The sequence below is a fragment of the Schistocerca cancellata genome, chromosome 5 (genome assembly GCF_023864275.1).
Source record: "Schistocerca cancellata isolate TAMUIC-IGC-003103 chromosome 5, iqSchCanc2.1, whole genome shotgun sequence".
Classification (NCBI taxonomy): Eukaryota; Metazoa; Arthropoda; class Insecta; order Orthoptera; family Acrididae; genus Schistocerca; species Schistocerca cancellata.
The window spans coordinates 258,079,461-258,102,137 of NC_064630.1; the positions used below are offsets into that span (position 1 = coordinate 258,079,461).

Below are 22,677 nucleotides of genomic sequence, written 5' to 3' on the forward strand. Positions count from 1 at the left end.
AGCTTCTTGGCAAAACAGTCCGTTGGATTGGATTGATAGTGTGAATTAAAGTGTGAAGTGAGTGGGCATCATGAAGGAGTGGAAAAGGAAGACATGAGAACAAGGAGAAATTACAGCAAGAGGAGCAGTAGATAGTTTTGCAAAGAGTCAGTGTAGGAAAAGTGCTCTTTTTTGATGCAGTGGTACAAAAAGTATGACATTCTGAAGTATCTTAGAGTCATAGGCACCACTTTTAAGGCCTCTGGACAATGATGATGATGTTACTGGCTGGAAACAAGAATTTAACAATGCTACTGGTGCTCTATGCAGAAACAGATTTTGTGACTAGTGGCATTTCACAGTCAGCCTCTACTGATACGTTGTGTTGCTATCATTGCCCTCGGGTGACATACTATCTCTATCTCTCTCTCTCTCTCTCTCTCTCTCTCTCTCTCTCTCTCTCTCTTCCTTCCTCCTCTCTCTTCCTCCCACATATAAACAGGAACAAATAGTTTGGTTTCTGGCTGAGTAATGATGGTCCCACAATAACCCAAGGAAGGTGCTGCCAGTGGCTCTAGAAATGTAATATCATGGAACAGTGTCAGAATGAGCTTCGGGTCTACAGGGAAAGTGTGCAAGGGAGCATGGTCTGCCTGGTGCATAGATTTTTGTGGTAGATTGCTGATTATGGCATTGTCATATTGATGGGCATGAATGTGATTCCAGCGTATGATCGCCAAAACTCATGGCCTATGCACTTCCACCATGGTTACCCTTTTGGTGGTGATCAAACTAGATGATCAAATCCTTCATTGTCTGATACATATAGCCAAAATTCAATCCTGGTGTGGAAATAGTGGACTGTGACCTCTGTGAAGTGGGCACAGCCATTCTGCTTGACAAGGTGGAGCATCATGGTGTCTTAACACCGATGGAGAAGTTCCACCCTCATCTTGTTCTTAAATGATTTGTTCTGTTTTAAGAAATAGTGAAAGTTGTTCTTCATCCTCAAAATGCAACGATTTTTCCATGTAATTTAAAAGAAATGCTAAGCGTCTGATCTTGCATTAGACTGAGCAATGAAATTATTCATTCCATTGCCCACTCATACTTTAAAGGACTGCACTTACAACTGGCACCCAAAGTTGATGCCTAACAGTTAAAGCAAAAATTATGTGAACACCAGGAGGTGGCCTTGCATGTTATAGAATTCCTCTTTATTGCATAAGGGATACATAAAATGTATCTACTACTGTTAGTTTAAAAAATAATGATAATAATAAATTAAATTCTTTTGTTCCTTTGACTATGTTGGTGTTGACCAAGATGTGAAAATCTGCATGGCAAATGCTTTGTTTTCTGAATAGGTGAGTAATGGTCACAATAGATGTTCAGTACAATTACTGTTACAATACTGGACACAATATCTTTCATGCCAACAACTTCGTGTAATAAGTGCATGATTTCTGGCTCTTATGTTGGAGAAACTAATATCCAACAGCATCTTTTTATGGTACTGTGGACAAGGATGAGGCCCTGTTGTAAAACTTGATGCTGTGGGATAAACAAATGCTGTACTTCTGGGTGCCTAACATTGAATCATTCCACATACCACCCAAAATGTATTTACTTATGGACATGCCTCAGTACTAAATAATTGTCAGTTTGTTGAGGACAGATTTTGCCTTTACTGGAAAAGCTTTTATATTTTTAGTCCTTCCTGTATCAATGGGAAAAAAATATATTTTCTGTGGTATCTAAAGTATTATTAGGTTCTGATAATAGGCATAACAATATGCATGCATTAGTACATTTCACTGTCAAATGAAAATGATAGTAATTGTTGTTGTTGTTGTGGTCTTCAGTCCTGAGACTGGTTTGATGCAGCTCTCCATGCTACTCTATCCTGTGCAAGCTTCTTCATCTCCCAGTACCTACTGCAACCTACATCCTTCTGAATCTGCTTAGTGTATTGATCTCTTGGTCTCTCTCTACGATTTTTACTCTCCACGCTGCCCTCCAATGCTAAATTTGTGATCCCTCGATGCCTCAGAACATGTCCTACCAACCGATCCCTTCTTCTAGTCAAGTTGTGCCACAAACTTCTCGTCTTGTAATTGTCTCGTCTAGTAATTGTAGTTGACCTAAAAGTATGTCCAGCAGTTCAGTTGGTGTGTTGCACTTAGTGTTTCTCTAGTGGGATTAGAAATTCAGTGATTCATTTGTGATCAGTAACCAGATGGAACTTGACCCCAGAAAGGTACTGGAGAAATTTCTGCTCCACATAGGTGATATAAGTACCTTTTTCTTGATTTGAAAGAGTTCCATTATATACATGTTGTAGTTTTTAAAAGCAGCTGTTAAGTCCATTCATTCCATCTTCAGCTTAATGTGAGATGATTGCTCCAGTTCCATGCATTCATTCATCAGTTGCTGCTGTGAGTGATTTTCGTAATGTATAGTGTACATGGAGGCTATAAACAGGACCCATAGGGCAAGAATTTGGTACACCTCTGCAGGGGAAGAGTCTGCAGAGGTGTACAAAATTCTTGCCAGTCATTTGACAGTAGTAATGGTGATTTCAAGCTGCTTACAAATGTCAGCCAACTCATTTTGTGTTAGAGAACAGCATTCACAGTGGGACTGCATTTTGGCTGGTGCTGTGTGTTACAGGATAGTGAATGAATAACCTTAAACTAAGCCCACTGATTGTCTTTTAATCTGAGCTAAAAGGTACCAGTTCCCTATAAGAATTGAAACAAATACACAAAATTAGGTTTCTATTAAGGCAACAGGAAAACCAGTGATAAAAATTGCCAATTTCCTATAGGTTTTTGAGGTTAATTTTAGTTGTTAGGAAACTCAAAAACAGAATTAATTTATGATAAATGTAGAAAATATGTAGGGCTACTCCTTTTTAAGGGAGAACTAGATGCAACACATATGTATATCTGGTATAGTAACTAAATCACAAACGCTGATTTACTGTGAATTAGATTGTGGACAGGACAATGGTATCTTATGAAAATTCTCAAAGATTCACATTTATATGCAGCAGTATACAATGAAAATCAGGAGTGATCTATTCTTTGGCAGTAACTGTGAACCGCAAATGCTGATTTGCTATGAAATAAGTTACGTATCCGAAACACTGATGTTGACAACTCATGAAAATACAGTTTTGTAAGTGTTCAAAAATTCCCAGAAATAACCTATTTCTCACAGTTATATAATGAAATTAGATAATGATTGTTTTGATCGAGGATAGGCCTACTTTCTCAAAAAATTTTACTAGAGCACAAATAAATTTAAGCCTATTGACGATAAAAGTAAGAGTTTATTGTGGCCCTTCCGATTATTTGAAATTTTACAATATATCACAGTACAAATGGCTAAAATTATGCAGAAGTGATGTGAACAGTAAAATATGTGAATCTAAAATTTCAAATAGGCACAGGAATCCGCACACATAGACTCACCAATGGTTCTGACCAGCTGCTGTGCCTCATCAGTCCACAGGCATCACTGGATGTGGATATGGAGGGCCATGTGGTTAGCACACTGCTCTCCTGGCTGTATATCAGTTTATGAGACCAGGGCTGCTCAATCAAGTTGATTGTCAGTTTGCCTCACAAGGGCTGAGTGAACCACAGTTGGCAGCCTGGATGGTCACCCATCCAAGTGCTAGTCCAGCCCGACAGCACGTAACTTCAGTGATCTGATGGGAACTGGTGTTACCACTGCAGCAAGGCCATTGGCCTTTTTTATATACAAACAAACATCCAAATTGCGTGGATTTTTCACATAGCTGTTTCTATGGCAATGTGAACATTGGTGTGCTGAAGAACAACACTGTGGCTTGAGTTTATTTCCGTCAAAATCTTGAAATTGTGTATCATTAACAAAGCACACAGATATTTGCCAAATAACAACACATTTGGAGGCAATAAAAGATTGGCATCTCCGAGAAATTTCAATTATGTGCAGTCTTTTTGTGGTGAGGTAATCACTGTCTCATAGTTATTCTGCAAGATGCCACTAACATGGCACTATACTATAAAACCAGTAATGAGTCTTTCAGTATGAAGATATAAAATCTACTCAGCAAACTGCAGCAGGAGGAAACCTATAAAAGATATGGAAATGTGTGCCATTTCAGAGCCAGTGGCCCTCTGTTCTGGCAGAAGGGTTGGATGAAAAAGAAGAGGATGAAGGAAAAGGGCTGGCAAGGTTTAAGAAATGGGTAGAGTTACTGGAAAGCCATCCAAAACCCCTGGGAAGGTCTCAACCACTTTTTGTTTCAGTGTGCAAATGGCAACTTCTGCAACTCATTGTTTGGTAGCATGCCTGAGAGTCGTGTCTGCAGTACTGGTACCAAAGGTACCACAAGTACTATCTTCTCCTGTGGATCCTGTCTTCTCGGCAAAAAGTATGGGATATGTCATTACTCATACACTTAATAGTGAGTGGCATTTCAATGATAGAGCTAGGTGTCTTGTACATGGTGCACAGGGACCAGGATAGACTCAGGGTCTTATATTGATTCACATAACCAACAAGTTAGAGGTGCTGTCATTCACTGAAAGTGACCTAGAGGGACACACTTCACATGTTTTGGGAAAACTAGTTTTGTCTGGTATAAAGAGGAGCAAATGCAAAAGGATAGGCATCTTTTAATCATCGGCAGTTCAAACATACGGTGAATGATGGTAACCCTTACAGCAATACCAGCTAGAGGCAGGAAAGGACACCAGGTGCACTCAGTGTGTATGCCCAGGGGCCTCATTCAGCATGTTCAAGAGTCTCTTCTGGCAGCTGTTGAGGGAACAGGGTGCAATCCATCCAGTCCAGACAATAGCTGTAGGAAACCAGAAGTATCCGTGTAAGATCAAAAGAAATGCCTCCCGAAAGTGAGAGTATTAAAATTGTAATGGTTAACTGCTGAAAAACTCAGGGAAAAGTGCCAGAGTTTCCGGTACTCTGAAAAGCACTGAAGCTCACATAATACTAGGCACAGAAAGCTGGTTGAAACCTTAAATTGACAATAGTGAGATTTGTGAGGAAAATTTAGGTGTATATCAAAATTATAGGCTAATTGGAAAAGAAGATAGATTATTTGTCACCTTAGACAAGAAACTCAAATCCACTGAGATAGAAATTGAAGCTGCATGTGAGATTCTTTGGGTAAACTCAATATCAGGGATGCGCATAAAATGTTAATTCGATCCTCTTATTGCCCCTGGACTCAGTTCCAGGGTAACCCAATACTTTAGAGAAAACCTCAGTTCACTTGTACTTAAGTTCCCCAGTCATACTGTAATCATCAGTGGAGATTTTAATCATCCAACAGTCAACAGGGAATACAGGGTGTACATAAAGTTTGGGAACACTTTCAATTATTTATTGCAGAATAACTAAACATTGTACAGATGTCATACATATTGATGAGAAACTCTGAGTCTTTTTTTTTTTTTTTTTTTTTTTTTTTTTTTTTTTTTTTTTTTATACAAAGATTCAATATGTGAACCATGAGTGACCCGGCAGATGTCAATACGCGCTCCACATTCACTTCATTCTCACTGGGATGTCCGCTTCTCTTTGCCAGGCAAGCAACCCATCATAACGAATTTGTTGTGCCAGTGGTAAATGGCTTTCCTTGTTGGTGTCTTCTTACCGAACTTGGTTCTAAACATCCATTGAATAGCTGTAGTACACTTGTATTTGTGGAACTCCAACACACAGAAAGCTCGCTCCGCACTGGAACTTGCCATGTTTGTGACTAGCGCTGACTATCAGCAAATTACCAAACTACATTGTGGCGTAGCAGAAAGATTCCTAAGTTTCAGTACACAAGCAAAAAAAAAAAGAAAATCAGTAGTGTGATATCTCAATGAGGAACTTGAAACTTTCAGCACAGTGTAGTAGCTTGTAGGCATATAAAGAAACTGTAGCTCAAGTATAAAAGAATAGATGACCATGCATTGGCAGACTTGTACGCAGATGTACCCAGTTACCCAGTAGAACAGCTCATAATAGGAGGGACCATACAGTCACTTTAAAGAAACAGAGACTACTGCATAATAGACTTAAAACAAGGGATAGGACTGTAGGTAATGAGACACTGAATGAAACACATTTGTCTGTCAAGAGAGCAATGCATGAAATCTTCAATGACTACCAAAGCTGAATGTTGTCAAATGATCTTTCACAAAAACCAAAGAAATTTGGTCATATGTAAAGACTGTTAGTGGCAGCAATCGAGTGAGATATTAACTGAAATTTAGGGTAGCAAAGCAAAAACTGAAATGCTTAACTCCATTTTCAGATGTTGCCTTACAAAAGAAAACCCAGGAGAATTGCCCCAGCTTAATCCCACACCACTGAAAAGATGATTGAAATAATTATTAGTGTCAGTGGTGTTGAGAAACGGCTGAAATCATTAAAAGTGAACAAAGCTCTAGGGCCTGATGGAATCTCTATCAGATTAACTACTGGGTTTGTTCAAAAAATTCTAGAAAATTTATCTGTACTTACCTTTTACATTTTGTGTATGGTTTGCTTTGAAATACTCTTCTCCACAATTGATACACTGCTCCCAATGCTGTTTCCACTTCTGGAAGCAGTCTTGGTACACCTCTTGCTGGATCACATGCAGGGCTATCTGCGAATTTTCTTTTATCTCATTTATCGTTGCAAATCTTCTTTCTCTCAATGGAGTTTTCAACTTCAGACACAAATACAATGTCCACAGGGGCCAGGTCTGGAGAGTACGGATGTTAAAGCAGCACAATGCTTCCATTTTTTGTGTAATAGCCACGCACCAACAGTCATGAATGTGCAAGTTTGTTATCATGATGCAAGTGTCGTGAATCATCTCTCCACATTTCAGGCCATTTCCTTCTCAGATTTTCTTACAAGTATCACAATATGTCCCGATAGTACCATTGAGTAACAGATTGTCCCTATGGACATGATGAACTAATCCTTCAAAGTCAAAGAAAACTATCAGCATGACTTTGACACCTGACCTGATGAGGTTTTTTTGGTCTTGGAGTACCTTTTCCAATCCAGAGTAAAGATTGAACCTTGGTCTCAACATTATAACTGTAGACCCACATCTCACCACAGATTATGATTGTCCTAAGGAACATCTCGTTTTCATTTGTGCGAACCAAAAGCTCTTCACAGAATGTGAAGTGAAGGTATTTCTGGTCTTGACATATGAGCCGTGGTGTGAACTTGGTGGCAAGACGGTGCATTCTAAGATGCTGTGTCATGATTTCATGACATGATCCAACTGAAATGTTACATTCTCTTGCAATCTCTCGGACAGTCTGTCTTCGATTGGCCCACACAATTTTGTTGACATTTCTGGCATGAGTATCACCGGTAGACATCGAATGGTACCCTGAACAAGGGCCATCTTTAACTTCCATATGACCATTTTTAAATCATGTGAACCTTTTGTAACATCAAGTACAACTTAAGCACTCATCACCATAGGCTTCCTGCATCATTTGGTGTAAGGTTTCTTGAGTTTCATGCAAAATGTAATGCAGGTGCAGTGCTCCTCTAACTCTGCCATCCTGAAATTCGCAAACTGTGCGACACAATGTTCTACTCAATAAGCACTGAACAGTAACTAACAGAAATACAACAATGAAACTTCCAGCAGCTACACTTTAAACTTAGACTTGTGCAGGGATGCAAACCACGTTTTGTTCCAATGAACCACTGACGTGAAATTATGACTGTTCTGGAATGTTTTGAACAGACCTCATGTAATCAGTTGTTGATACCTCAAATGAAAAACCATGCCCAGTTTTCGGAAGAAAGCACAGGTCACACCTGTCTACAAGAAAAGTAGTAGAACTGATCCACAAAACTACCATCCAGTATCCTTGACATCGATTTGTTGGCGAATCTTAGCACATACTCTGAGCTCAAGCATAATAAGGTACATGGAACAGAATTACTTCCCCCATGCCAGACATCTATCATGTGAAACTAAATTCACACTTCTCTCACATGACATAATTAAAGCTTTATATCAAGACTGTCAAGTGGATGCAGTATTTCTTGATTTCTGAAAAGCCTTTGACTCAGTACCACACCTACACTAATAGTCAAAGGTACAGTCATATTGGGTATCAGATGAAATTTTCACTGGATTGAGGACTTTTGGGTATGGGAGAATGCAGCTTGTGAACTTGGATGGAGAGTCATAATCAGATGTACAAGTAACTTCGAGTGTGCTCCAATGAAGTGTGTTTGGACCCTTGTTATTCATGTTGTATATTAATGACCTTGCAGACATTAATAGTAGTAACCTCAGACTTCCTGCAGGTAATGCAGTTATCTGTAATGAAGTACTGTCCGAAAGAAGCTGAATAAATATTCATTCAGATTTTGTTAAGATTTCAAAGTTGTGCAAAGACTGACAAATATATTATGTTATGACTATAACATCAGTAAGTCACTTTTGGAATCGGCCAACTCATACAGATACCATGGTGTAACACCTTGTAGGAATATGAAATGGAATGATAACATAGACTCAGTCAGGGATAAAGCAGTGGTAATTCTTTGGTTTGTTGGTAGAATATTGGGGAAGTGTAATCAATCTACAAAGGAAATTGCTTACAGATCACTTGTGCAATTCATTCTAGAGTATTGCTCAAGTATGTGGGATCCGTACAAAATAGGATTCGGAGAGGATATTGAATGTATACAGAGTAGGACAGCATGAATGGTCACTGTTTGTTTGATTCATGGGAGAGTGACATAGAGATGCTGAAGAAACTGAACTGGCAGAGTTTTGAAGATAGATGTAAACTGTATCAAGAAAGTCTAGTAACAAAGTTTGAAGGAACGGCTTTTAAAGATGACTCTAGGAACATACTACAAGCCTTTACATATTGCTCACATATGGATTGTAAGGACAAGATCAGAATAATTAAAGCATGCACAGAGGCATTCAAACAATCATTCTTCCTGTGCTCCATAAGTTAATGGAATGGGGAGAAACCCTAATAACTGGTACGGTGGAAAGTGCCATGCACTTAACATTGGTTTGCAGAGTATAGATATAGATGCAGATGTAGTAGGTCTCATATATATCAGTGATAGTCAGTCTATGGTTGACAATATTTAACTTTTTTCTGTTTCAGTTCAGTCCTTGATTTTTAATGTATGGAGCAATTTGTTGACGTGCTTTGTTTTGTTGCATGATAGTGATTCTGTACTCAAGATAACTGGGGCTGTCTAATGATATGCACTGGGCCAGTTGCTCCAGAAATGCGGGAATATCATCAGCACCTTAGAAATGCCAGATTGAAGTCACTGGTGTTGGTGAAACCCAAAGGGGGTATTTAGTATTGGGTATTGTTTTTATTCTTTTTCCAGTTGGTCAGTTTAGGAAAAGTGCTGTCCACTAATTATCTAGTAGCTCTGTGGGCTGAGAGGTGGAGTATTTCTTGATATTGTCGTAAGGTTGATTGTGACTCGAAATTGCTGCAAATGTGAATTGTTATGGATGGTTTCTTTATAATTAATGTGAAAATGATGAATGGGAAACAGTGATTTCAATTTAAAGATCCTTCAGGGTGCAGGCATCTAATGAAGCTTCATTAATGTAAATTGGATGTTGTGCACTCAGTAGAATTTTGGCTATGTTATCATTTAAAAGAATGTGGCCATTGACCACATTGTCACAATCTATGTTTCCTAAAGGTGTGTGAAAAAGTAATGAGACTTATTTTTTATGTAACAGAGTTTTTATTTCTTTCAGACAACATTTTCCTCTTCAGAGTAGTGCCCTTCAGCAGCTGTACACTGATAGAGCCATTGTTCACAATCTTGGTAGCAGTGCTGAAAGGCTTCAGCTGGTAGGGCCATTAACATGTCAGTCACATTCTTTTGAATGTTCGCCAAAGTCCCAAAATGACATCCTGTTAAGGCATTTTTCTATTTTGGAAAAAGAAAAAAGTCACGAGGACTTAGATGAGGGGAATACAGGGGCTGTGGAACAACAGGAATGCCTTTTGAGGTCAAAAATTCCATGATGGAAGTGGCCGTGTGACGTCAGGCATTGCCATGATGCAGCATCCACTTTCCTGTAGTGTCCAACCACACTCAATTCACCCTTGCCTGAGCCTTTCAAGGACATTTTGTAAACCATAGGTTGACAGTTTGTCCTGGAGGAACAAATTCTTAAGCACGATACCCATACTGTCAAAAAAGCAAATCAGCATTGTTTTGAGCTTTGATTTGCTCATTGTTCTTTTTTTTATTTATTTTTTAATTGTCAAGGAGATGTCTCAGTGTGCCACTCCTCACTTTGCTGCTTTTTCTCAGGATCATGCTAAAAATCCAGGGTTGACCACCTGTGATTACACAATTGAACCATTTGTGGTCATTGTCAGTCCTCTTAAGAAGACCAACGCAATCATTTCTTTGATTGTCTGTCTGATCAATTGTGAGGTTGTACGGCATCATTTTGGCACAAGCCTTTTGCATGTGCAAAATTTGGTCAAAATTTCATGTATGGTGAACGTGTTTAATAGGTCATCCATCATCCTTATTGTGAACCGTTGGTTTGATCTCTTGAGAGCATGCACACATTGGATGTTTCGATTGGTTTTTGAAATTGAAGGTCTTTCTAAGCAAGATTCATCTTCAGCATATTATCAGCCTTCCAAAAATGATAAGTGCCAGTGAAAAAGTTGTGCTCTTGGTAAGGAATGTTCCCTATAGGCCTGCTTCAACTTTTCAAAGGTGATGCTTGTGGATTCTCCAAGTTTAACACAAAACCTGATGGAAAACATTACTCTAAACAGCACTGTTCCATTTTTGTAACACACAACAAAAACAGTATTTCACTGATGCACTCTCAAAAATAAAGTGATGGCTGTCAGAGCTGAAACTTGGAATGAACATCTGGAAGGAATGAACACACCGGTCTACAGTGGTGGAACAACACAATGTTGCCAGATCACTTGTAGTGTTGCCAGTTCCATTAAGTTTCTCACACACCTTGTATATCTAGTCAGTAGGTTGTCTACAATTTAAATAGACAAAATTGATGATACCACATGAACATAAAACATTAATGTAATCACACACAACAAAACCAAATATTTAAATAAAAAAGCAGTCTAGATCAAAAACATTATTTATTTTCAGTTCCTGTAAACAGTTGTCATCTATAAGACCATCTTCAGACCAGAGGCTTTGCAAATATTACACAAAATAACTTAAACTCTACAAATAAATGACTTAAAAGTTACTAAAAATGAAATATAGTGCAGGCATCCATTCCGGCTATGTTGGATGTACCAAATCTGTTAATACTGGGTCAGTTAGAATTGATGTTATTTAACTTTGAAGATAACTACAACTCATATGGGTATTGTGTTATTCCTGTATGCAATACATATTGTTCGAAACACAGGCTGCCAATCTGCTATGTCTGCAATTTTAGTAGTGACATTGTAGCCACAATAACTACTTGAAACATTGCTTTTGTTCAGTTTATACAGAGGGAGAAATAACTGTGTTTTTATCTTGAAGTTGGAGAATTATAGCTATCTCTGTGACGGCACTGATGTACAATTGTACCACATGTTTTCAGACATTGTTTCTATAAGCCATTTGATGGAGATGCCTTTAGGTGAAGCAAAAGGTGCAAAAGACATTTTTATGGATGCACTCCAGTGGAATTTTGCATATATGACAATTTTGACATGATTTTGCAGCTCTACATAAGGCTGTTAGATGGCATAACTAGGGTACTGTAATCCTCACTCCACTGTTCCTCCTATTCACCATTGTTATATTGCTACATTTGAATGCACCAATAAAGCAAAGTCAGTAGTTAGGTACTTTCATTAGTTGTTCAGTATTCTACACAAGAATAATTTGTAATTCTAGAACTTTTTGTAACCTGTTTTGACAGAAAATAACTAAACTGTCAATTACAAACTCCACTCCTACCACACGGTCTTAACTTGTAAGTTGTAGTGATAATGCAGTATTGTGATGCCTAAATAATTAAAAATAATTTAATATGAAATGGTTTGGTTGCTACAAAAGCTTAATTATTGTAATAATATAAAATCTTATTATCAGTGTTATGTTCCTGCAGAAAGAAAACACTGTAAATTTCGATTTTTAAAATTTATCTGTATAATGTTAACAAAAAAACTCAAATTTATATTCAAAACATTTTTTTTAATGTTTAATGTCAAGGTAACTGCACAAAAACTTGTGTGATATTAACTATACTCTTACACAAAAGAGGAACAAAAATTAAATTGTAATCAAAAGGAGACTAATTTATTACGTGAGAGTTCAGTTTGATGGAAAGCACTAGTCTTATTTTTTGTGTCTGAAATGCTTGTCAGACCACCATTTTTACCACAAGAGACAGTAAAAATGTCATAAGCAACACTGATTGCACTTTCATCACTATAAGTCATTGAATTATTTTTGTTTTAACAGGAACAGAATAAAAGTTAACAAAACCGTAACCATTTTTCTACTCACAAATGATATACTGAAAACTAATCTTTAATTGTTTTGCTGCTGAAGATTACTCAATTGCTCCATCAAACTGACATCTATATCTATAGTACATACATACAGCCACCTTATGGTGCATGGTGGAAGGTATCCTTTACTTCTAGTCACGTGAAATGTACATTGGTGGCAGTAAAAATGTTCTGCAGTCAGCCTCAAATGCTGGTTCTCTCAATTTTATCAATAGCATCTCTCAAAGCGAATGTCACCTTCCCTCCAGTGATCCTGATTTAAGTTCCTGAAACATCTCCATAATACTTGTGTGTTGTTTGAACCTACCAGTAATAAATGTAGCAGCCCACCTCTGAATTGCTTCAGTGTCTTCCTTTAATCTGACCTGGTGAGGATCCCAGACACTTGAGCAGTATTCAAGAATGGGCCTCACCAGTGTTCTATATGCAGTCTCCTTTACAAATGAACCACACTTTCTTAGGGTGACCAGATGCAATTGTTTAAAAAGGAGGACAAACAGCTTCAAAAAGGAGGACAAAGGAAGAAAATAGAGGACACATCAAACAGGTCAACTGCAGATGAGGATACCACCCGTCAGCTTTGGACATGTTACATGACTGCCAGGAATTACCCGTGAAACTAGTAGTTAATTGTTACTGATGGTCAGGTGGTGGTTAACTGAGCAATATAAAAAAATTAAAAACATTGATTATGGTGACAGTGTGGCGTCAATTGTTTTGTTATGTTAGCAATGTAGAATTGTTTACAAAGCGAAAAATGTAAGACCATTCACCTCCCTTCATTCAATGCACCGCTACCAACATCTACAATTCAAGCAGCAGCTGACGACATGTAAACTGCACTTTAACCTTCCGAGTAAAAATAAATTGAATAACCTTCCAAGTGAAAATAAATTGAATGACTATGAAACAATGAACTAAAACCATGACGGTTAATCTGTTGAGTTATTTCTTACCTTTATTGGCTACTGATACGTATATTCCAGCTCCACATATCTTATATTCCGCTTCAAAATCATTTCTCCCTTTCTTACAGCTGGAAATTTGCAGGAAAGGACTTCAGAAAATGTACACTTTCATTTAGGCATAGCCAAATATTTTACGTAACTCACTTGGTTAAAAATTGCACTCACAAATCACACATGCACTACAGGAAGTCAAGCCAATACAAAGCGATGATACGAAACGAAAATTTTAAATAATCGATATTTGCATTCGCTTATAGGTAGATCAACGGTAACATCGACGATCCTGGTGCCACTTACTAACACCACCTTCGTGTGTGTTTATCACAAAGGCTGTGCCAATAGTTTAAGTATTTAAGAAAAGAGCAATAGAACGGGATGAATAGTAAAAATAACCATATTATGCTCAACTTTGTGAAAAAGCCGTACACTGTAAAAATCTGCCCGGATCCCGGACAAAGAGCTAAAAAGGACATTTCTGGATTAATCCAGATGCCTGGTCACCCTACGCTTTCCTAAAACTCTCAGTAAACCATAAACCAAAGTGGACCATTCACTTTCTTACTACAGTCCTTACATGCTTATACCATTTCATTTAGCTTTGCAATGTTACTCCTAGATATTTATTCGACATGATTGTGCCAACAGCACACTACTAATGCTTGATTTGAATGTTATGTGTTCATTTTTCATACTCATCTGCATTACCTTACTTTTTTCTATATTGAGAGCTAGCTGCTATTCATCACACCAAATAGAAATTTTGACACCTTCCCCTACACCACAGCATCATCAGCAAGCAGCTGTACACTGCTGCTTAATCTGTCTGTCTGGTCATTTATGTATGTAGAAAATAATAGTGGTCCTGTTACACTTCCCTGAGAAACTCTTGATGATACTTTTGCCTCTGAACACCCACTATCAAGGACAGCAAAAATTTCATTTGTCATCAAATGAGGTGATGCAGTGGTTAGCACACTGGACTCACATTCAGGAGGATGATGGTCCAAACCTGCATCGAGACATTCTGATTTGGGTTTTTCTGTGATTTCCATAGGTCACTTGAGGCAAATGCCAAGATGGTTTCTTTGAAAAGGCACAGCCGACTCCCTTCCCCAATCTTCCCTAAACCAATGGGACCAATGACTTCACTTTTTGGTCCCCTCCCACAAATCAACCAACCAACCAATCATTTACCAGTCTCCACCACCATGCCATGTAAGGCCACTGAGCATATTTTGAGATATGAAAAAATAAGCTTAAGTTTGCTACAGTACCTCATGCAGTTAGTGATGGAGACAGTGACTGCCAGCATGATTTGGGCAGCTACTCTTAAATTCTGGAAGACACTTTCATTAGTGTGTAACAGTGACCTGCAACAGTACTTCTACCTTTGATAGTTTGATGGAATTGCAGCTTGATGTCAACATCCTGTAGGTGAAAATTTTTCCATACAGTTGTGCACCATCCACACTGCAGCTGTAAATTTTGCTTTATCTGTGACATTTGCTATTCACTTCCTCCTTATCAGGACTAAACCATATTTTTCCTGTACTGAGGAGAAACTGAAAATTTTCATCCATTTTGTTTACTGTGGCGAACCTTGTGTTCATTTCCACATGAAAATGCTACATCATTCCTTTCATTACTCTTTCCATTTCTTGATCAGCCACCAATCCTGTGTCGGAGGTCCACACACCAGCCATTGGCTTTCTTCATCTAATGTTCCTTGCAATGTCAAGTTCCAATTCTTTGCATGATCTCATCCTTCCTCATGTGACTTGGGCCTTAACTTCTCTCTTTCTTCGTGGAACTTGTCACATACTGTCTTACTATCAAGCACAAAGTCATGCATATTCATATAAGTTTCTCGGAGGCTTTTCAGAACTTTGCCTTTGTGAAAATTTCATCCCAGAATCCCAGCATACTCAGGAAGTCAACTCTCAACATGCAGTTGTGTAGTTGACTTACATCATCTCTTGTTTCTCTGTTCTCAGAGTCATCTGCTTCCAACCTGAACTATCTTTGCAAGATACTGCCTGATGGGATGCAAGGCTTCTCTTTTTATGTTCTTCCTGGTCTTAAATTCACACAAGAAGACTACGGGCAAGCTTTTTTTAGGTACCTGTCAATATAGTGTCAAATGAGGAAAGAAAACATGCTACAGCTGAATAGTTCCAAAATGATACCATCATCGCATCTTAGTTGACCAAATGCACAGGTGCTAAATTAAAAGATTAGTTATCACAGTTCACGAAAAGAGCTGTATCGTGTCTGTCTTCAATCTGTCAACTAACTTTGCCCTAATGACTAGCCATCCTGCATCACTGCCAATCCATTTCCGTTTATCCTAAGATGTTGTTTCAAAGTGTTTTGGTTTCTTTCAGGCTTATTTTGATGAAGCCAAAGAAATACTCTTGAAGACACATAGTTTTATCTTCAGAATCCATGTCAACATATCTAACAACTTGTGATGTCTGCTTGTAATTTGCCTGATCAGGAGTCAAGTTGAACAAAAACTGTTAGTGTTTCACATTATGTATCTCATTGTGAAGGCTGCAGTGAACAGCAGATCCTCTTAGACGAATGGGAGGAGACATGTAAGATGTGGTAAATGTTTAAATTTCCACTTGGATGAGATATTCTTTCATGATAAGATGAATTTTCAAGTAGCTTCAACAGACCAAGAAGTTGTCCTGCACACGAGGTGTCATTTCTCACCAAAGCCACTCCCTGTGTCCAGAAAGCCAAATTTTGCAGTGTCAGGTATTTTAGGCAATGAACAACCCCTTTTAGAGTTTGCACTAGGTTTCCTCCTCCTCTTCAAACTCTTTCCACTGTGAGTGTAACAACTGTTTTTTTATGTTTCCATGAAGATCCAGTATTTCAACTGTTTTCCATCATGTACATCTACCTGCCTGCCTCAAAGAAGACAAGAAGGCCCAGTTGGTGAACAAAATACAGTACATACAAAATCATGATACCAGCGAGCAACTTATCACTTTGTCTTTACATCCATTGCCAACATTCCTCTTGAACCAGCATTTGCTCATTAGATTATTTATTGAATGAAATGATCCATCATAGTCCACAGTTTTGCTTGCATTTTCACTTGAAGCATCTTCGCTGCTGGATTTGTGCAAATCATCTTCGCTGCTAGCTTGAACTGTAGTTTCAGATCTAGCATTTTCTGTTTATGCTGTCAGATCAGGAGATATCACTGAAGACAAGCTACTTTCTCTACTGATTTCCAGAAATGCCTTGAGGTACCTTCTGTAGTTTCCACTTCTTCTGTCTTCAAATTTCCCTTCTTCCCTTCTTCCACTTCATTTCCCTTTTTCTTTGATACATTTGGTGGGACAAGAAAAAAAGGGAAGTAAGAAAGGTGCTATTCAAGAATTCAGTGAAATGCATGTGTAATGACTCTTTGGCGGACTGGGATTCAATTCTCCGTCTGGCCGTATCAATGCTTTTCGTAAGTCGCTTAAAGCAAATTCTGGGGTGATCCATTTGGACAATTTCTTTCCTCATCCATTCCCAATCCAAGCTTGAACTCCTTTTGTAATGACAAACACAGGTAATACAGGAGATACAGTTTGAGAGTACACATCAATGCAGCTGAATAAAATTCAGGAAGAGGGCTCCAGCATTGGAGCCAAAGTGTTGGTAACAGGAAGAATATAGTCTTACAAATACACACAAAATGTATGGCAATATGGTGAGAATGACTTTCTTTTTAAGTAGATTTTTATATCTCTTTGATTATTCTAAATACAGAAAGTTCCTGATGAGTCAGGTTGAGGTGAACCTGCAACTGCACAAATAACCAGAAAATGTGGATAATCCAAAATACAAATCTTTTACAGTGCTACTTATTGTATGTACTGTATTTAACGTTCATGCTACATGCCACATGTGAAAGCCCACTGTATTATTTATGTGTTACTTTTTGGAAACTGACAACTTGTTTACAAATTACATTTTTAATACACTGTATTTGGTGTCACTTGCTTTCAGTTCATTTTGGGAAATGAACTGACAATGGTTCTCATTTTATGGAGAGATAAAATATGGAAAATGTCAAACTTATTTTTTCCTTACACTCTAATAACAGATCATCACATTTGATTGCCTCAGTGCGCTTGTTAATGGAATCGTTGGTCATCTCTTCCTCTGCCAAACACACTTCATTCACTATATGTGCATCACTTAACTGTGCAAACCCCTGCTCATAGGCATCACTGTTTACCCAGTCATGGATGATTTATGTCGCCTGTGTCTTCACAATGAGAAATTTGTATTTTAAATGAAAATAATGATTATAATTACAACAGATTGTTTTGAGCTTCATTTTATTTTGTCAAAAATTCAATGGATAATCCTTAACCAGGATAGCCCACAAGCTGGATAATTGGTACATGGATAATCAGGAGCTTTCTGTAATTGAAATATGTCAGCTCTTCATACACATTCCACCTTCAAAACTTCAAAATGGGAATGGGAATGTGAAGAGTGATATTGAGTATATAACATGACCAGAGTTGACAACAAACATATGAAAAGTGACAGATGCAACATAACTTTCAGTACACTTCTCTCACCAGGCTACATAAAGTCTAGATGTGTGTTGCTTATATTTAACCTGATATTTTCCAAGGGATGATTTGCTTTAATTGCCAAGCCTGGATCTTCTCATGCTCAGGAAGAGGCAAATTATGGGAAATGCAGTCAGCAGTAATCACATACTTGCTCCTAGAAATGCGAGGCAACTTTTTAGGGAAACACCCAGTTAGGAGCAAGGAATGTCCAATGTTCCAAACAGAAGATAAATACAAGACTGGAAGTGACAGAAGATATACGGAACCATGAAGCCAAGAAGACGTATGAATGTTCGTACTGCCAATATTCTTTCTTTCACCATAAAATAAAGATGAAAAAAGTGTGTCTGAAAGCAGTTATCATTTAATAGATCAGAGATACTGAAGCAGAGTTGGAGCTAATGGTTAAAAATACATGATCTATAGGGATTCCTTCAGCCAGTTTATTGTCTCTGAATTGTACCCAGTAAATACAACAATCTAGATTCTTGTAGCTGCAGGTGTCTCGTAGGAAACAATAACAGCAACAGTATTTACATCATCATCACGCAAAGGGGGAAGCACATCAAAAGGGGAGGCACTAGAGGTGAAAGAGTTGCACTTTCACATACCTGCACTCTAAGACAGTGATAGAACTGTAATGAAGGTTGATATGTGTTGTAGGGTAACACTGCAAAAGTGAAAGGAAACATACCCATTTCACTTCGAACTTTATTCTCTCAGTATTTTTGACACATCTGCAAGATTTCTCTGAAAGAACAGCGTTCCTTAAGATGCACTTAAATCAGTTTGGTTGCCATAGCAATCAATAACACATTGTTGTCCATAAAGGGGGTAGACTCGTACTCGTGTAGGTTTCCTTTTGCTGTGCATCTAACATATTCACGACCTGCACATGGGTTTCACAATTTATAGGCAGGTGCTTGCACATCACACTCCTTAATGTCAACTTGCATGTGGGTAAGAACATGGCCCTAAACTGCACACCACAGCTCTGCACACGTTCAGACACACGCGCAGATGCACCCTTTTCAGTTGCATGGTTAAAACGCATGTGTGAGGGCCTATATTAACCTATGGCATGTGGGATCTTTTTTGCTTAGAGAAACAATTCAAAGCCACTTCAGTTTGACTGTATTAGGGCTGTTTAACAGTAACTTACATTTTAGAATAAAGAAGTGATAGGTAACATCTTTCGTTGCATACATTTGAAAGGAGCAGTTTTGAAAAATATTTTCAGCATAATCTCTCTAAACATTAAGACTCATCTTGTAATGATACCCCATCTTTCCAATACCATAATCATAAAATGTCATCACCTGAGACCTCAACCATGCAGGACCACCTGCACACAGTTCTTTATCATCATCAAAGTTTTGTGTTGTGAGACAGGTCCTCATGTGTGGAAACAAGTGAAAATCACTTGGAGCAGGGCCTGGACTGTACGGTGGATGGACAGAACACTCCCATCTGATACCGTATGAGATCTGTCAAGGTTTAATGGCTGTGTGGGGTTGTGCATTGTTGTGAAAGAAAAAAAAAATCCTTGGAAAACAACATCCCTCAATGTTTGTTTTGTATCTCTCTTCTTTATTATGTTAGTGTTTCACAGTATCTCTCACTATATATTGTTTTCACATTCAAAGAAATCCCCCGAAAGCTTACCTCTCCGTCCCACAAAACAGTTGCCCCATGGTCTTTCTTGATGGCAATGTTTGCAAAACATTTCCTCAGTTTCATGGGAAAACTTATATAATCTCATGCCATAAACTGTTGTTTTGTCGTGGAAGTTCATGAACTGTACCCAAGTCTCATCTCCTGTTATGACATGATCACGAAATGATTCACCATGCTTGTTGTAGTTGTCGAGAAACATCAAAGATGCCGTGTTGTGATTTTTGTGGTCTTCTAGCAAGAGTTTCAGTACCCATCATGAGCACAAAGCTCATGGTAGCCTAGGTTTTGTGTCCCAACACCAAATGATGAAGTTTGTGAAATTTGAGGAAACTGTAGTGACAGCTCAGAAATTGTGAAGCGTCACTTTTTGTAAATCCTTTACTGATTTTCTCCACTTGTTCAGCATAAACAGTGCTTGGGCATTTCGCATTTCATTATGAACCTTAGTGAAGCCATTGTTAAACATGATGCACCATCGCTTCACTCCAGGTTCACTCATTACATCATTTCCATACACTATACAAAATTTCTTTCAAGTTTCAAATTATCTCAGTTTTTTGGTGAACAAACACCAATTCAGTGGTCTTACTTATCAACTCATGGAATTTTCTACCGCAGCTCACACTATAAACATACACAGTGAACAAAGCCACTCCACCTCGCTCCCCCTCCCACCAAGGGCTGACCAAGCAAGGTGGCACAGTGGTTAGCACACTGGACTCACATTCGGGAGGATGACAGTTCAAACCTGCATCCAGCCACCCTGATTTAGGTTTTCAGTGATTTCCCTAAATCACTTCAGGCAAATGCTGGAATGGTTCCTTTGAAAGGGCACAACTGATTTCCTTCCCCATCCTTCCCTAATCCGATGGGACCAATGACCTCTCTGTTTGGTCCCTTTCCTCCAAGCCAACCAACCACCAGGGGCTTACCACATTTTGATGAGTTCATGTTTGGCTACCATGGTGCTCCAGCCTTTGCAGCACCTTTTTCCTTCTGTGCTCCTTGTCTATTCTCCTGCTATTCTTTTTCCCCCTCCCTTGGGGAACACATCTGGAATATTTTTGGGATTGTATTCTGAAGGCATAGTAGCCTGACATCAGAACAGTCCCTCCTCTGTTTTTTCTTTCTTTGTTCATCATCTCCTGTCCTTCCTCTACTTCAGCATTTGAGTTTCCTCTTTGTTTCTTCTTCGTCCATGTGCACTCCTGAAGGCCAGCCTGTGTGTCTGATGTGTAACGGGTGGATGAGTAAAGCATAATTCTCAGCCCTGGGTTGACAGGTAGGTTTCGCACATACCCTCTGGTACAGGCCAGGCTCAGGAGGAGCGATTGCCTGAGCTGTTACCTTCCCCAATTGCCAATTGGTACCTCTGCCAGGAGTTTGGGATGCATGACCTGAGGTGTGTTGATGCAACCTTAGTGCCTACATGCATTCTTTTTCTCATGTTTGATAAAGTAGTGTCAGAGACGTTGGCAATCATGGGGATTTTCTCGCAATGATCCAGTCACCACTTCACTCTGTCTACTAAATGTAAATGTAATGAGGCTTAAGATTCCAAGACTCTCCCCGCTGCACTTAGGTTCCTCATGGTATTATGTACTGAAGAAGGTCAGTCTTTTGCTAGGGTTAATCCGTTTATTTTTCAGAAAGATGTTGATACAATTGACAATCTTGTGAAATCATGCTCTCGTTTATGTAGTAGCACTTTGCTTTTGGAGACCAATTGTGATTCTCAAGTCCAACAACTGCTTGCAGCTTCATTCCTCCATGGCGTTCCTATTCATGTCAAAGGCCCATAGAAAGCTGAAATCTCCATGTACTGTTGTTTCAATTAGGCTGCTCAATGGTCTGGCTAAGGGAGAAATCCAGACTTCCTTCTCTGATCAGGGCGTCACTGCAGCCCATCGGGTAATGAAAAAGGTTGATGCAACCTTAATGCCTACACGCATTATTTTTCTCAGGTTTGATAGAGTAGTGCTTCCAACAAAGTTCAAAGTGGGCTATGAAGTCATCACAGTCCCACCATACATTCCAAACCCAATGTGCTTCTACCAGTGTCAACATTACAACCACACTTGAATGTCCTGTCAAAAGATGGCCCAGTGAGTTACTTGTGGTAGGGATGCTCATGATGTAATTTCCTACCTCCTCCTCCCTGCTGTATCAATTGCAATAGGGACCATGCAGCCTCATACCAAGAATGTCCCATGTATCTTGATGAGCGGGTCGTCTTGGAGATCTGGGTGAAAGAAAGATTGCATTGCACTGTTGCTTGCAAATTGTTGGCTAGTCATAAGCCCTGCATTTTACCATCTGGCACTTAAAGTACCGTTCTTGTTACACCTTGTTCCACAAAACACATGGTCATGCTGACTTGTGACTTCAAATTCAGCATTGCAGTTGTAAAATTGCCCAGTGCCACAACAGCATCTCCATCTCCTCCCCTACCTATGCAACAAGCCACCAAATCTTCACTTTCGTTGGCAAAATCACTTGCTACACAACCAGAATGCCAGAAAGGACAGAAGGAATACTTCTGCGAAGACATTTTATGTCCCTGCAGCCAACGAACATTGGAGTCTATATCAGCCAACCCGCAGACTCCAAGAAATCAAACAAAGGCAAACGGTATTTTCCTTTCACGGTCTTGGAGATCCTCTTCAATGGTGTCACCATACGATACCCTCACCTGGCTGACCTCCGTGTTGCCGGTGCACACTGTCAACCATTTTCTGCCCTGGACTCTGCAGACCGACCAAGGGAGAATGCCGACAACTCTGTAGGTCTCATGGAGCAGGATGCTCCATCCTCTGCACCCTGTAGCAGTGAGTCTTTAAAGGTTGTTGCTCAGCAGCCATCAAGGTGTTGAAAACACTTAACATTTTTCTCCTCCCCTTTGCCCGT

The 22,677-nt window shown here is 39.0% G+C and overlaps 1 protein-coding gene across 1 annotated transcript in view; it reads left to right on the forward strand.

The window, feature by feature from the left end:
• Positions 1–22,677, forward strand: part of LOC126187926 (glycosyltransferase 25 family member) — an 861,577-nt gene that overhangs the window by 23,370 nt on the left and 815,530 nt on the right. The gene's annotated exons all lie outside the window — the stretch shown is intronic.